The sequence below is a fragment of the Taudactylus pleione genome, unplaced genomic scaffold (genome assembly GCF_031769625.1).
Source record: "Taudactylus pleione unplaced genomic scaffold, aTauple2 ptg001716l, whole genome shotgun sequence".
NCBI lineage: Eukaryota > Metazoa > Chordata > Amphibia > Anura > Myobatrachidae > Taudactylus > Taudactylus pleione.
The window spans coordinates 287,078-301,687 of NW_028286113.1; positions in this window are offsets into that span (position 1 = coordinate 287,078).

Below are 14,610 nucleotides of genomic sequence, written 5' to 3' on the forward strand. Positions count from 1 at the left end.
AGTGACTCTACCTTCACTAATCACCTGTCCACAGTGACTCTACCTTCCCAAATCACCTGTCCACGGTGACCCTACCTTCACTAATAACCTGTCCTCTAGCTTCACTAATCACCTGTCCACGGTGACTCTACATTCACTAATCACCTGTCCACGGTGACTCTGCATTCACTAATCACCTGTCCACGGTGACTCTGCATTCACTAATCACCTGTCCACGGTGACTCTGCATTCACTAATCACCCTTTACGGTGACTCTGCATTCACTAATCACCTGTCCACGGTGACTCTACCTTCACTAATATCCTGTCCACGGTGACTCTGCATTCACTAATAACCTGTCCACAGTGACACTACATTCACTAATCACCTGTACATAGTGACTCTACCTTCACTAATATTACCTGTCCACAGTGATTCTACCTTCACTAATAACCTGTCCACAGTGACTCTACCTTCACTAATAACCTGTCCACAGTGACACTACATTCACTAATCACCTGTCCAAAGTGACTCTACCTTCACTAATCACCTGTCCACAGTGACTCTAACTTCTGTAGTCACCTGTCCACAGTGACTCTACCTTCCCTAATCACCTGTCCACGGTGACCCTACCTTCACTAATCACCTGTCCACAGTGACTCTACATTCACTAATCACCTTTCCACGGTGACTCTGCATTCACTAATAACCTGTCTACAGTGACCACTAATAACCTGTCCACAGCGACTCTACCTTCACTAATCACCTGTACATAGTGACTCTACCTTCACTAATATTACCTGTCCACAGTGATTCTACCTTCACTAATATTACCTATCCACAGTGACTCTATCTTCACTAATAACCTGTCCACAGTGACTCTACCTTCACTAATAACCTGTCCACAGAGACCACTAATATTACCTGTCCACAGTGACTCTACCTTCACTGATATTACCTGTCCACAGTGACTCCACATTCACTAATCACCTGTCCACAGTGACTCTACCTTCACTAATCACCTGTCCACAGTGACTCTACCTTCACTAATCACCTGTCCACAGTGACTCTACATTCACTAATCACCTGTCCACGGTGACTCTGCCTTCACTAATAACCTGTCTACAGTGACCACTAATAACCTGTCCACAGCGACTCTACCTTCACTAATCACCTGTACATAGTGACTCTACCTTCACTAATATTACCTGTCCACAGTGATTCTACCTTCACTAATAACCTGTCCACAGTGACTCTACCTTCACTAATAACCTGTCCACAGTGACACTACATTCACTAATCACCTGTCCAAAGTGACTCTACCTTCACTAATCACCTGTCCACAGTGACACTACATTCACTAATCACCTGTCCAAAGTGACTCTACATTCACTAATCACCCGTCCACGTTGATTCTGCATTCACTAATCACCCATCCACGGTGACCCTACCTTCACTAATCACCCATCCACGGTGACCCTTCCTTCACTAATCACCCATCCACGGTGACCCTACCTTCACTAATCACCCGTCCACGGTGACTCTACATTCACTAATCACCCGTCCACGGTGACCCTTCCTTCACTAATCACCCGTCCATGGTGACCCTACCTTCACTTATCACCCATCCACGGTGACTCTACCTTCACTAATCACCCGTCCACGGTGACTCTACCTTCCCTAATCACCCGTCCACGGTGACCCTAGCTTCACTAATAACCTGTCCACGGTGACTCTACCTTCACTAATATTACCTGTCCACAGTGACTCTACATTCACTAATCACCTGTCCACGGTGACTCTAGCTTCACTAGTAACCTGTCCACGGTGACTCTAGCTTCACTAATCACCTGTCCACGGTGACTCTGCATTCACTAATCACCTGTCCATGGTGACATTCGCTAATCACCTGTCCACGGTGACTCTGCATTCTCTAATCACCTGTCCAAGGTGACTCTGCATTCGCTAATAACCTGTCCACGGTGACTCTGCATTCGCTAATCACCTGTCCACGGTGACTCTGCATTCGCTAATCACCTGTCCACGGTGACCCTACATTCGCTAATCACCTGTCCACGGTCACCCTGCATTCGCTAATCACCTGTCCACGGTGACCCTGCATTCGCTAATCACCTGTCCACTGTGACTCTACCTTCACTAATCACATGTCCACGGTGAGTCTACCTTCACTAATAACCTGTCCACGGTGACTCTACCTTCACTAATAACCTGTCCACAGTGACTCTACCTTCACTAATAACCTGTCCACAGTGACTCTACATTCACTAATATCCTGTCCACAGTGACTCTACATTCACTAATATCCTGTCCACAGTGACTCTACATTCACTAATCACATGTCCACAGTGACTCTACATTCACTAATAACCTGTCCACAGTGACTCTACATTCACTAATATCCTGTCCAGTGACTCTACATTCACTAATCACATGTCCACAGTGAGTCTACATTCACTAATAACCTGTCCACAGTGACTCTGCATTCACTAATCACCTGTCCACGGTGACTCTGCCTTCACTAATAACCTGTCCACGGTGACTCTACCTTCACTAATAACCTGTCCACAGTGACTCTACCTTCACTAATATCCTGTCCACAGTGACTCTACATTCACTAATCACATGTCCACAGTGACTCTACATTCACTAATAACCTGTCCACAGTGACTCTACATTCACTAATATCCTGTCCAGTGACTCTACATTCACTAATCACATGTCCACAGTGAGTCTACATTCACTAATAACCTGTCCACAGTGACTCTGCATTCACTAATCACCTGTCCACAGTGACTCTGCCTTCACTAATATCCTGTCCACAGTGACTCTACATTCACTAATCACCTGTCCACAGTGACTCTACCTTCACTAATCATCTGTCCACAGTGACTCTACCTTCACATACTTCACAAGTTAAAATTGATGGTAACGTTGATGGCTTAATCCTATGACCTAGGTACCTATTTATTGTCACATTTGGCATTTACCTGGTGCCCCCCAAGACTTAGTGACTGTGGAAATTCAGAGTGACATATATATTAGAGTGGTCACGCACACAGGATGCAGCTAATTATGGCACTTTATACAAAGGTCGGGCATTTTACCATTATCTCAGGGGTGATTCAGCTCAGGACAGGATTGCTAAGATGCACACAAGTATCTCTGCAATTCCGTCCTTACTAATATACAGGTATCTCAGGGGTGATACAGCTCCGGACGGGATTGCTAAGATGCACACAAGTATCTCTGCAATTCCGTCCTTACTAATATACAGGTATCTCAGGGGTGATACAGCTCAGGACGGGATTGCTAAGATGCACACAAGTATCTCTGCAATTCCGTCCTTACTAATATACAGGTATCTCAGGGGTGATACAGCTCAGGACGGGATTGCTAAGATGCACACAAGTATCTCTGCAATTCCGTCCTTACTAATATACAGGTATCTCAGGGGTGATACAGCTCAGGACGGGATTGCTAAGATGCACACAAGTATCTCTGCAATTCCGTCCTTACTAATATACAGGTATCTCAGGGGTGATACAGCTCAGGACGGGATTGCTAAGATGCACACAAGTATCTCTGCAATTCCGTCCTTACTAATATACAGGTATCTCAGGGGTGATACAGCTCAGGACGGGATTGCTAAGATGCACACAAGTATCTCTGCAATTCCGTCCTTACTAATATACAGGTATCTCAGGGGTGATACAGCTCAGGACGGGATTGCTAAGATGCACACAAGTATCTCTGCAATTCCGTCCTTACTAATATACAGGTATCTCAGGGGTGATACAGCTCCGGACGGGATTGCTAAGATGCACACAAGTATCTCTGCAATTCCGTCCTTACTAATATACAGGTATCTCAGGGGTGATACAGCTCAGGATGGGATTGCTAAGATGCACACAAGTATCTCTGCAATTCCGTCCTTACTAATATACAGGTATCTCAGGGGTGATACAGCTCAGGACGGGATTGCTAAGATGCACACAAGTATCTCTGCAATTCCGTCCTTACTAATATACAGGTATCTCAGGGGTGATACAGCTCAGGACGGGATTGCTAAGATCCACACAAGTATCTCTGCAATTCCATCCTTACTAATATACAGGTATCTCAGGGGTGATACAGCTCCGGACGGGATTGCTAAGATGCACACAAGTATCTCTGCAATTCCGTCCTTACTAATATACAGGTATCTCAGGGGTGATACAGCTCAGGACGGGATTGCTAAGATGCACACAAGTATCTCTGCAATTCCGTCCTTACTAATATACAGGTATCTCAGGGGTGATACAGCTCAGGACGGGATTGCTAAGATGCACACAAGTATCTCTGCAATTCCGTCCTTACTAATATACAGGTATCTCAGGGGTGATACAGCTCAGGACGGGATTGCTAAGATGCACACAAGTATCTCTGCAATTCCGTCCTTACTAATATACAGGTATCTCAGGGGTGATACAGCTCAGGACGGGATTGCTAAGATGCACACAAGTATCTCTGCAATTCCGTCCTTACTAATATACAGGTATCTCAGGGGTGATACAGCTCAGGACGGGATTGCTAAGATGCACACAAGTATCTCTGCAATTCCGTCCTTACTAATATACAGGTATCTCAGGGGTGATACAGCTCAGGACGGGATTGCTAAGATGCACACAAGTATCTCTGCAATTCCGTCCTTACTAATATACAGGTATCTCAGGGGTGATACAGCTCAGGACGGGATTGCTAAGATGCACACAAGTATCTCAGCAATTCCATCCTTACTAATATACAGGTATCTCAGGGGTGATACAGCTCAGGACGGGATTGCTAAGATGCACACAAGTATCTCTGCAATTCCGTCCTTACTAATATACAGGTATCTCAGGGGTGATACAGCTCCGGACGGGATTGCTAAGATGCACACAAGTATCTCTGCAATTCCGTCCTTACTAATATACAGGTATCTCAGGGGTGATACAGCTCAGGACGGGATTGCTAAGATGCACACAAGTATCTCTGCAATTCCATCCTTACTAATATACAGGTATCTCAGGGGTGATACAGCTCAGGACGGGATTGCTAAGATGCACACAAGTATCTCTGCAATTCCGTCCTTACTAATATACAGGTATCTCAGGGGTGATACAGCTCAGGACGGGATTGCTAAGATGCAGCACAAGTATCTCTGCAATTCCGTCCTTACTAATATACAGGTATCTCAGGGGTGATACAGCTCCGACGGGATTGCTAAGATGCACACAAGTATCTCTGCAATTCCGTCCTTACTAATATACAGTTATCTCAGGGGTGATACAGCTCAGGACGGGATTGCTAAGATGCACACAAGTATCTCTGCAATTCCATCCTTACTAATCTCAGGGGTGATACAGCTCAGGACGGGGATTGCTAAGATGCACACAAGTATCTCTGCAATTCCGTCCTTACTAATATACAGGTATCTCAGGGGTGATACAAGCTCAGGAGGGGATTGCTAAGATGCACACAAGTATCTCTGCAATTCCGTCCTTACTAATATACAGGTATCTCAGGGGTGATACAGCTCAGGACGGGATTGCTAAGATGCACACAAGTATCTCTGCAATTCCGTCCTTACTAATATACAGGTATCTCAGGGGTGATACAGCTCCGGACGGGATTGCTAAGATGCACACAAGTATCTCTGCAATTCCGTCCTTACTAATATACAGGTATCTCAGGGGTGATACAGGTCAGACGGGATTGCTAAGATCCACACAAGTATCCTGCAATTCCGTCCTTACTAATATACAGGTATCTCAGGGGTGATACAGCTCAGGACGGGATTACTAAGATGCACACAAGTATCTCTGCAATTCCGTCCTTACTAATATACAGGTATCTCAGGGGTGATACAGCTCAGGACGGGATTGCTAAGATGCACACAAGTATCTCTGCAATTCCGTCCTTACTAATATACAGGTATCTCAGGGGTGATACAGCTCAGGACGGGATTGCTAAGATCCACACAAGTATCTCTGCAATTCCGTCCTTACTAATATACAGGTATCTCAGGGGTGATACAGCTCAGGACGGGATTGCTAAGATGCACACAAGTATCTCTGCAATTCCGTCCTTACTAATATACAGGTATCTCAGGGGTGATACAGCTCAGGACGGGATTGCTAAGATGCACACAAGTATCTCTGCAATTCCGTCCTTACTAATATACAGGTATCTCAGGGGTGATACAGCTCAGGACGGGATTGCTAAGATGCACACAAGTATCTCTGCAATTCCGTCCTTACTAATATACAGGTATCTCAGGGGTGATACAGCTCAGGACGGGATTGCTAAGATGCACACAAGTATCTCTGCAATTCCGTCCTTACTAATATACAGGTATCTCAGGGGTGATACAGCTCAGGACGGGATTGCTAAGATGCACACAAGTATCTCTGCAATTCCATCCTTACTAATATACAGGTATCTCAGGGGTGATACAGCTCCGGACGGGATTGCTAAGATGCACACAAGTATCTCTGCAATTCCGTCCTTACTAATATACAGGTATCTCAGGGGTGATACAGCTCAGGACGGGATTGCTAAGATGCACACAAGTATCTCTGCAATTCCGTCCTTACTAATATACAGGTATCTCAGGGGTGATACAGCTCAGGACGGGATTGCTAAGATGCACACAAGTATCTCTGCAATTCCGTCCTTACTAATATACAGGTATCTCAGGGGTGATACAGCTCAGGACGGGATTACTAAAATGCACACAAGTATCTCTGCAATTCCGTCCTTACTAATATACAGGTATCTCAGGGGTGATACAGCTCAGGACGGGATTGCTAAGATGCACACAAGTATCTCTGCAATTCCGTCCTTACTAACATACAGGTATCTCAGGGGTGATACAGCTCATGACGGGATTGCTAAGATGCACACAAGTATCTCTGCAATTCCGTCCTTACTAATATACAGGTATCTCAGGGGTGATACAGCTCAGGACGGGATTGCTAAGATCCACACAAGTATCTCTGCAATTCCGTCCTTACTAATATACAGGTATCTCAGGGGTGATACAGCTCAGGACGGGATTGCTAAGATGCACACAAGTATCTCTGCAATTCCGTCCTTACTAACATACAGGTATCTCAGGGGTGATACAGCTCAGGACGGGATTGCTAAGATGCACACAAGTATCTCTGCAATTCTGTCCTTACTAATATACAGGTATCTCAGGGGTGATACAGCTCAGGACGGGATTGCTAAATGCACACAAGTATCTCTGCAATTCCATCCTTACTAATATACAGGTATCTCAGGGGTGATACAGCTCAGGACGGGATTGCTAAGATGCACACAAGTATCTCTGCAATTCCGTCCTTACTAATATACAGGTATCTCAGGGGTGATACAGCTCAGGACGGGATTGCTAAGATGCACACAAGTATCTCTGCAATTCCGTCCTTACTAATATACAGGTATCTCAGGGGTGATACAGCTCAGGACGGGATTGCTAAGATGCACACAAGTATCTCTGCAATTCCGTCCTTACTAATATACAGGTATCTCAGGGGTGATACAGCTCAGGACGGGATTACTAAGATGCACACAAGTATCTCTGCAATTCCGTCCTTACTAATATACAGGTATCTCAGGGGTGATACAGCTCAGGACGGGATTGCTAAGATGCACACAAGTATCTCTGCAATTCCGTCCTTACTAATATACAGGTATCTCAGGGGTGATACAGCTCAGGACGGGATTGCTAAGATGCACACAAGTATCTCTGCAATTCCGTCCTTACTAATATACAGGTATCTCAGGGGTGATACAGCTCAGGACGGGATTGCTAAGATGCACACAAGTATCTCTGCAATTCTGTCCTTACTAATATACAGGTATCTCAGGGGTGATACAGCTCAGGACGGGATTGCTAAGATGCACACAAGTATCTCTGCAATTCCATCCTTACTAATATACAGGTATCTCAGGGGTGATACAGCTCAGGACGGGATTGCTAAGATGCACACAAGTATCTCTGCAATTCCGTCCTTACTAATATACAGGTATCTCAGGGGTGATACAGCTCAGGACGGGATTACTAAGATGCACACAAGTATCTCTGCAATTCCGTCCTTACTAATATACAGGTATCTCAGGGGTGATACAGCTCAGGACGGGATTGCTAAGATGCACACAAGTATCTCTGCAATTCCGTCCTTACTAATATACAGGTATCTCAGGGGTGATACAGCTCAGGACGGGATTGCTAAGATGCACACAAGTATCTCTGCAATTCCGTCCTTACTAATATACAGGTATCTCAGGGGTGATACAGCTCAGGACGGGATTGCTAAGATGCACACAAGTATCTCTGCAATTCCGTCCTTACTAACATACAGGTATCTCAGGGGTGATACAGCTCAGGACGGGATTGCTAAGATGCACACAAGTATCTCTGCAATTCCGTCCTTACTAATATACAGGTATCTCAGGGGTGATACAGCTCCGGACGGGATTGCTAAGATGCACACAAGTATCTCTGCAATTCCGTCCTTACTAATATACAGTTATCTCAGGGGTGATACAGCTCAGGACGGGATTGCTAAGACGCACACAAGTATCTCTGCAATTCCGTCCTTACTAACATACAGGTATCTCAGGGGTGATACAGCTCAGGGCGGGATTGCTAAAATGCACACAAGTATCTCTGCAATTCCGTCCTTACTAATATACAGGTATCTCAGGGGTGATACAGCTCAGGACGGGATTGCTAAGATGCACACAAGTATCTCTGCAATTCCGTCCTTACTAATATACAGTTATCTCAGGGGTGATACAGCTCAGGATGGGATTGCTAAGATGCACACAAGTATCTCTGCAATTCCGTCCTTACTAATATACAGGTATCTCAGGGGTGATACAGCTCCGGACGGGATTGCTAAGATGCACACAAGTATCTCTGCAATTCCGTCCTTACTAATATACAGGTATCTCAGGGGTGATACAGCTCAGGACGGGATTGCTAAGATGCACACAAGTATCTCTGCAATTCCGTCCTTACTAACATACAGGTATCTCAGGGGTGATACAGCTCAGGACGGGATTGCTAAGATGCACACAAGTATCTCTGCAATTCTGTCCTTACTAATATACAGGTATCTCAGGGGTGATACAGCTCAGGACGGGATTGCTAAGATGCACACAAGTATCTCTGCAATTCCATCCTTACTAATATACAGGTATCTCAGGGGTGATACAGCTCAGGACGGGATTGCTAAGATGCACACAAGTATCTCTGCAATTCCGTCCTTACTAATATACAGGTATCTCAGGGGTGATACAGCTCAGGACGGGATTGCTAAGATGCACACAAGTATCTCTGCAATTCCGTCCTTACTAATATACAGGTATCTCAGGGGTGATACAGCTCAGGACGGGATTGCTAAGATGCACACAAGTATCTCTGCAATTCCGTCCTTACTAATATACAGGTATCTCAGGGGTGATACAGCTCAGGACGGGATTACTAAGATGCACACAAGTATCTCTGCAATTCCGTCCTTACTAATATACAGGTATCTCAGGGGTGATACAGCTCAGGACGGGATTGCTAAGATGCACACAAGTATCTCTGCAATTCCGTCCTTACTAATATACAGGTATCTCAGGGGTGATACAGCTCAGGACGGGATTGCTAAGATGCACACAAGTATCTCTGCAATTCCGTCCTTACTAATATACAGGTATCTCAGGGGTGATACAGCTCAGGACGGGATTGCTAAGATGCACACAAGTATCTCTGCAATTCCGTCCTTACTAACATACAGGTATCTCAGGGGTGATACAGCTCAGGACGGGATTGCTAAGATGCACACAAGTATCTCTGCAATTCCGTCCTTACTAATATACAGGTATCTCAGGGGTGATACAGCTCCGGACGGGATTGCTAAGATGCACACAAGTATCTCTGCAATTCCGTCCTTACTAATATACAGTTATCTCAGGGGTGATACAGCTCAGGACGGGATTGCTAAGACGCACACAAGTATCTCTGCAATTCCGTCCTTACTAACATACAGGTATCTCAGGGGTGATACAGCTCAGGGCGGGATTGCTAAAATGCACACAAGTATCTCTGCAATTCCTTCCTTACTAATATACAGGTATCTCAGGGGTGATACAGCTCAGGACGGGATTGCTAAGATGCACACAAGTATCTCTGCAATTCCGTCCTTACTAATATACAGTTATCTCAGGGGTGATACAGCTCAGGATGGGATTGCTAAGATGCACACAAGTATCTCTGCAATTCCGTCCTTACTAATATACAGGTATCTCAGGGGTGATACAGCTCAGGACGGGATTGCTAAGATCCACACAAGTATCTCTGCAATTCCGTCCTTACTAATATACAGGTATCTCAGGGGTGATACAGCTCCGGACGGGATTGCTAAGATGCACACAAGTATCTCTGCAATTCCGTCCTTACTAATATACAGGTATCTCAGGGGTGATACAGCTCAGGACGGGATTGCTAAGATGCACACAAGTATCTCTGCAATTCCGTCCTTACTAATATACAGGTATCTCAGGGGTGATACAGCTCAGGACGGGATTGCTAAGATGCACACAAGTATCTCTGCAATTCCGTCCTTACTAATATACAGGTATCTCAGGGGTGATACAGCTCAGGACGGGATTGCTAAGATGCACACAAGTATCTCTGCAATTCCGTCCTTACTAATATACAGGTATCTCAGGGGTGATACTGCTCAGGACGGGATTGCTAAAATGCACACAAGTATCTCTGCAATTCCGTCCTTACTAATATACAGGTATCTCAGGGGTGATACAGCTCAGGACGGGATTGCTAAGATGCACACAAGTATCTCTGCAATTCCGTCCTTACTAATATACAGGTATCTCAGGGGTGATACAGCTCCGGACGGGATTGCTAAGATGCACACAAGTATCTCTGCAATTCCGTCCTTACTAATATACAGGTATCTCAGGGGTGATACAGCTCAGGACGGGATTGCTAAGATGCACACAAGTATCTCTGCAATTCCGTCCTTACTAATATACAGGTATCTCAGGGGTGATACAGCTCAGGACGGGATTGCTAAGATGCACACAAGTATCTCTGCAATTCCGTCCTTACTAATATACAGGTATCTCAGGGGTGATACAGCTCAGGACGGGATTGCTAAGATGCACACAAGTATCTCTGCAATTCCGTCCTTACTAATATACAGGTATCTCAGGGGTGATACTGCTCAGGACGGGATTGCTAAAATGCACACAAGTATCTCTGCAATTCCGTCCTTACTAATATACAGGTATCTCAGGGGTGATACAGCTCAGGACGGGATTGCTAAGATGCACACAAGTATCTCTGCAATTCCGTCCTTACTAATATACAGGTATCTCAGGGGTGATACAGCTCCGGACGGGATTGCTAAGATGCACACAAGTATCTCTGCAATTCCGTCCTTACTAATATACAGGTATCTCAGGGGTGATACAGCTCAGGACGGGATTGCTAAGATGCACACAAGTATCTCTGCAATTCCGTCCTTACTAATATACAGGTATCTCAGGGGTGATACAGCTCAGGACGGGATTGCTAAGATGCACACAAGTATCTCTGCAATTCCATCCTTACTAATATACAGGTATCTCAGGGGTGATACAGCTCAGGACGGGATTGCTAAGATGCACACAAGTATCTCTGCAATTCCGTCCTTACTAATATACAGGTATCTCAGGGGTGATACAGCTCAGGACGGGATTGCTAAGATGCACACAAGTATCTCTGCAATTCCGTCCTTACTAATATACAGGTATCTCAGGGGTGATACAGCTCAGGACGGGATTGCTAAGATGCACACAAGTATCTCTGCAATTCCGTCCTTACTAATATACAGGTATCTCAGGGGTGATACAGCTCAGGACGGGATTGCTAAGATGCACACAAGTATCTCTGCAATTCCGTCCTTACTAATATACAGGTATCTCAGGGGTGATACAGCTCAGGACGGGATTGCTAAGATGCACACAAGTATCTCTGCAATTCCGTCCTTACTAATATACAGGTATCTCAGGGGTGATACAGCTCAGGACGGGATTGCTAAGATGCACACAAGTATCTCTGCAATTCCGTCCTTACTAATATACAGGTATCTCAGGGGTGATACAGCTCAGGACGGGATTGCTAAGATGCACACAAGTATCTCTGCAATTCCGTCCTTACTAATATGCAAATGCAGCTCGTGTATGACACCCACTGTTCCCAGCACTGTGACCGAGCCTCAGCTTACACAGGCTGGCCAACCCACCCCCACACCTTAAATGCCTCTGTCTGCCAATCTGCCAGAGAGATAGCAGGGGCTGCGTGCGATCACCCAGGACCCCCTTCTGTGCATGCACAGGCTCCTGATAATCTGGAATCTGGGTCCAGCCGTGTACTTACCTGCAATGCTGAATCAGCCCCTAAGAGTCTGTTATGTAGTTTACGAACCGATACCATTTAGGTGCTATATTAGTTTATTATTTAAGTTTTATCTGTTTCACATTCATGTATATTGTTATGTTTTGAATGTTTCTGTGATTTTTTTTATATATTTTATTTACTATTATATCTATATTGAGCATTTTTTATATATACTGAAAGTTTTGTGATTGTGAGACAGCGGCTCAGTCCCCTAAAAGTGGGACTATCTACCGAAATTGGGACTCTTGTACAAGGTGTAATGCACACATTCTATGTGATACAGTCATATAACTATATGTATAATGTAACATACACGGTAATGATCACATAATATGTAACATGTATGTAGTATAACATATAACACACAGTACATATAATATACATATATGGTGTGTAATATACAGTATAGTACAGATATATAATATATACCATACAGTGTATAATATAACATACAGGATAATGTACACATGTAACATGTATGTAGTATAACACACAGAACATATACATAGAGGAATAATAACCAGCAGCCTCTCACATCTCTGTTACACCCATTCATTATCCGGGGACATAATTATATCACCTCACCCTGTTATTCCCACTGCCCCAATCCAACATGGCCGCCGGAGCGTCACCCTGGTTGCCGTAGCAACGCGCATGCGCAGAGCAATTAATCAGCTGAACAATAGAGGACGATCTGTATACAACAATCTGTAGCAACATCTTTTCATTCAGAAACCCAGGCAGCCATAGTCTTGTGGCTTATATTGCGTTTAATAAATATAAAGTTCGCAAAGCAGCCATGTTCTTATAGTCCCCACACATAGATCTAAAGGAAAAGACGCACGTGTGATGATGTCATCATTCACTGACTGACTCCTCCTCCATGTTGTAAGAAGGTAATGTATTATATGTCGTTATATTATTATTATATAGGGGAGAGGGGACCATATAGTGATATTTGAGGGGCAATAACACAGCTCCCAGCACACACTGATATGTGGTTATTATTATTATTATTATTATATAGGGGAGAGGGGACTGTACAGTGATATATGAGGGGGAATAACACAGCTTCCAGCACACACTGATATGTGGTATTATTATTATATAGGGGGGGAGAGGGGACTGTACAGTGATATATGAGGGGGAATAACACAGCTCCCAGCACACACTGATATGTGGTATTATTATATAGGGGAGAGGGGACTGTACAGTGATATATGAGGGGGAATAACACAGCTTCCAGCACACACTGATATGTGGTATTATTATTATATAGGGGAGAGGGGGCCATACAGTGATATATGAGGGGGAATAACACAGCTCCCAGCACACACTGATATGTGCTATTATTATTATATAGGGGAGAGGGGACTGTACAGTGATATATGAGGGGGAATAACACAGCTCCCAGCACACACTGATATGTGGTATTATTATTATATAGGGGAGAGGGGACTGTACAGTGATATATGAGGAGGAATAACACAGCTCCCAGCACACACTGATATGTGGTATTATTATTATATAGGGGAGAGGGGCCTGTACAGTGATATATGAGGAGGAATAACACAGCTCCCAGCACACACTGATATGTGGTATTATTATTATATAGGGGAGAGGGGACTGTACAGTGATATATGAGGGGGAATAACACAGCTCCCAGCACACACTGATATGTGGTATTATTATTATATAGGGGAGAGGGGACTGTACAGTGATATATGAGGGGGAATAACACAGCTCCCAGCACACACTGATATGTAGTATTATTATTTTATAGGGGAGAGGGGACTGTACAGTGATATATGAGGGGGAATAACACAGCTCCCAGCACACACTGATATGTGGTATCATTATTATATAGGGGAGAGGTGACTGTACAGTGATATATGAGGGGGAATAACACAGCTTCCAGCACACACTGATATGTGGTATTATTATTATATAGGGGGGGAGAGGGGACTGTACAGTGATATATGAGGGGGAATAACACAGCTCCCAGCACACACTGATATGTGGTATTATTATATAGGGGAGAGGGGACTGTACAGTGATATATGAGGGGGAATAACACAGCTTCCAGCACACACTGATATGTGGTATTATTATTATATAGGGGAGAGGGG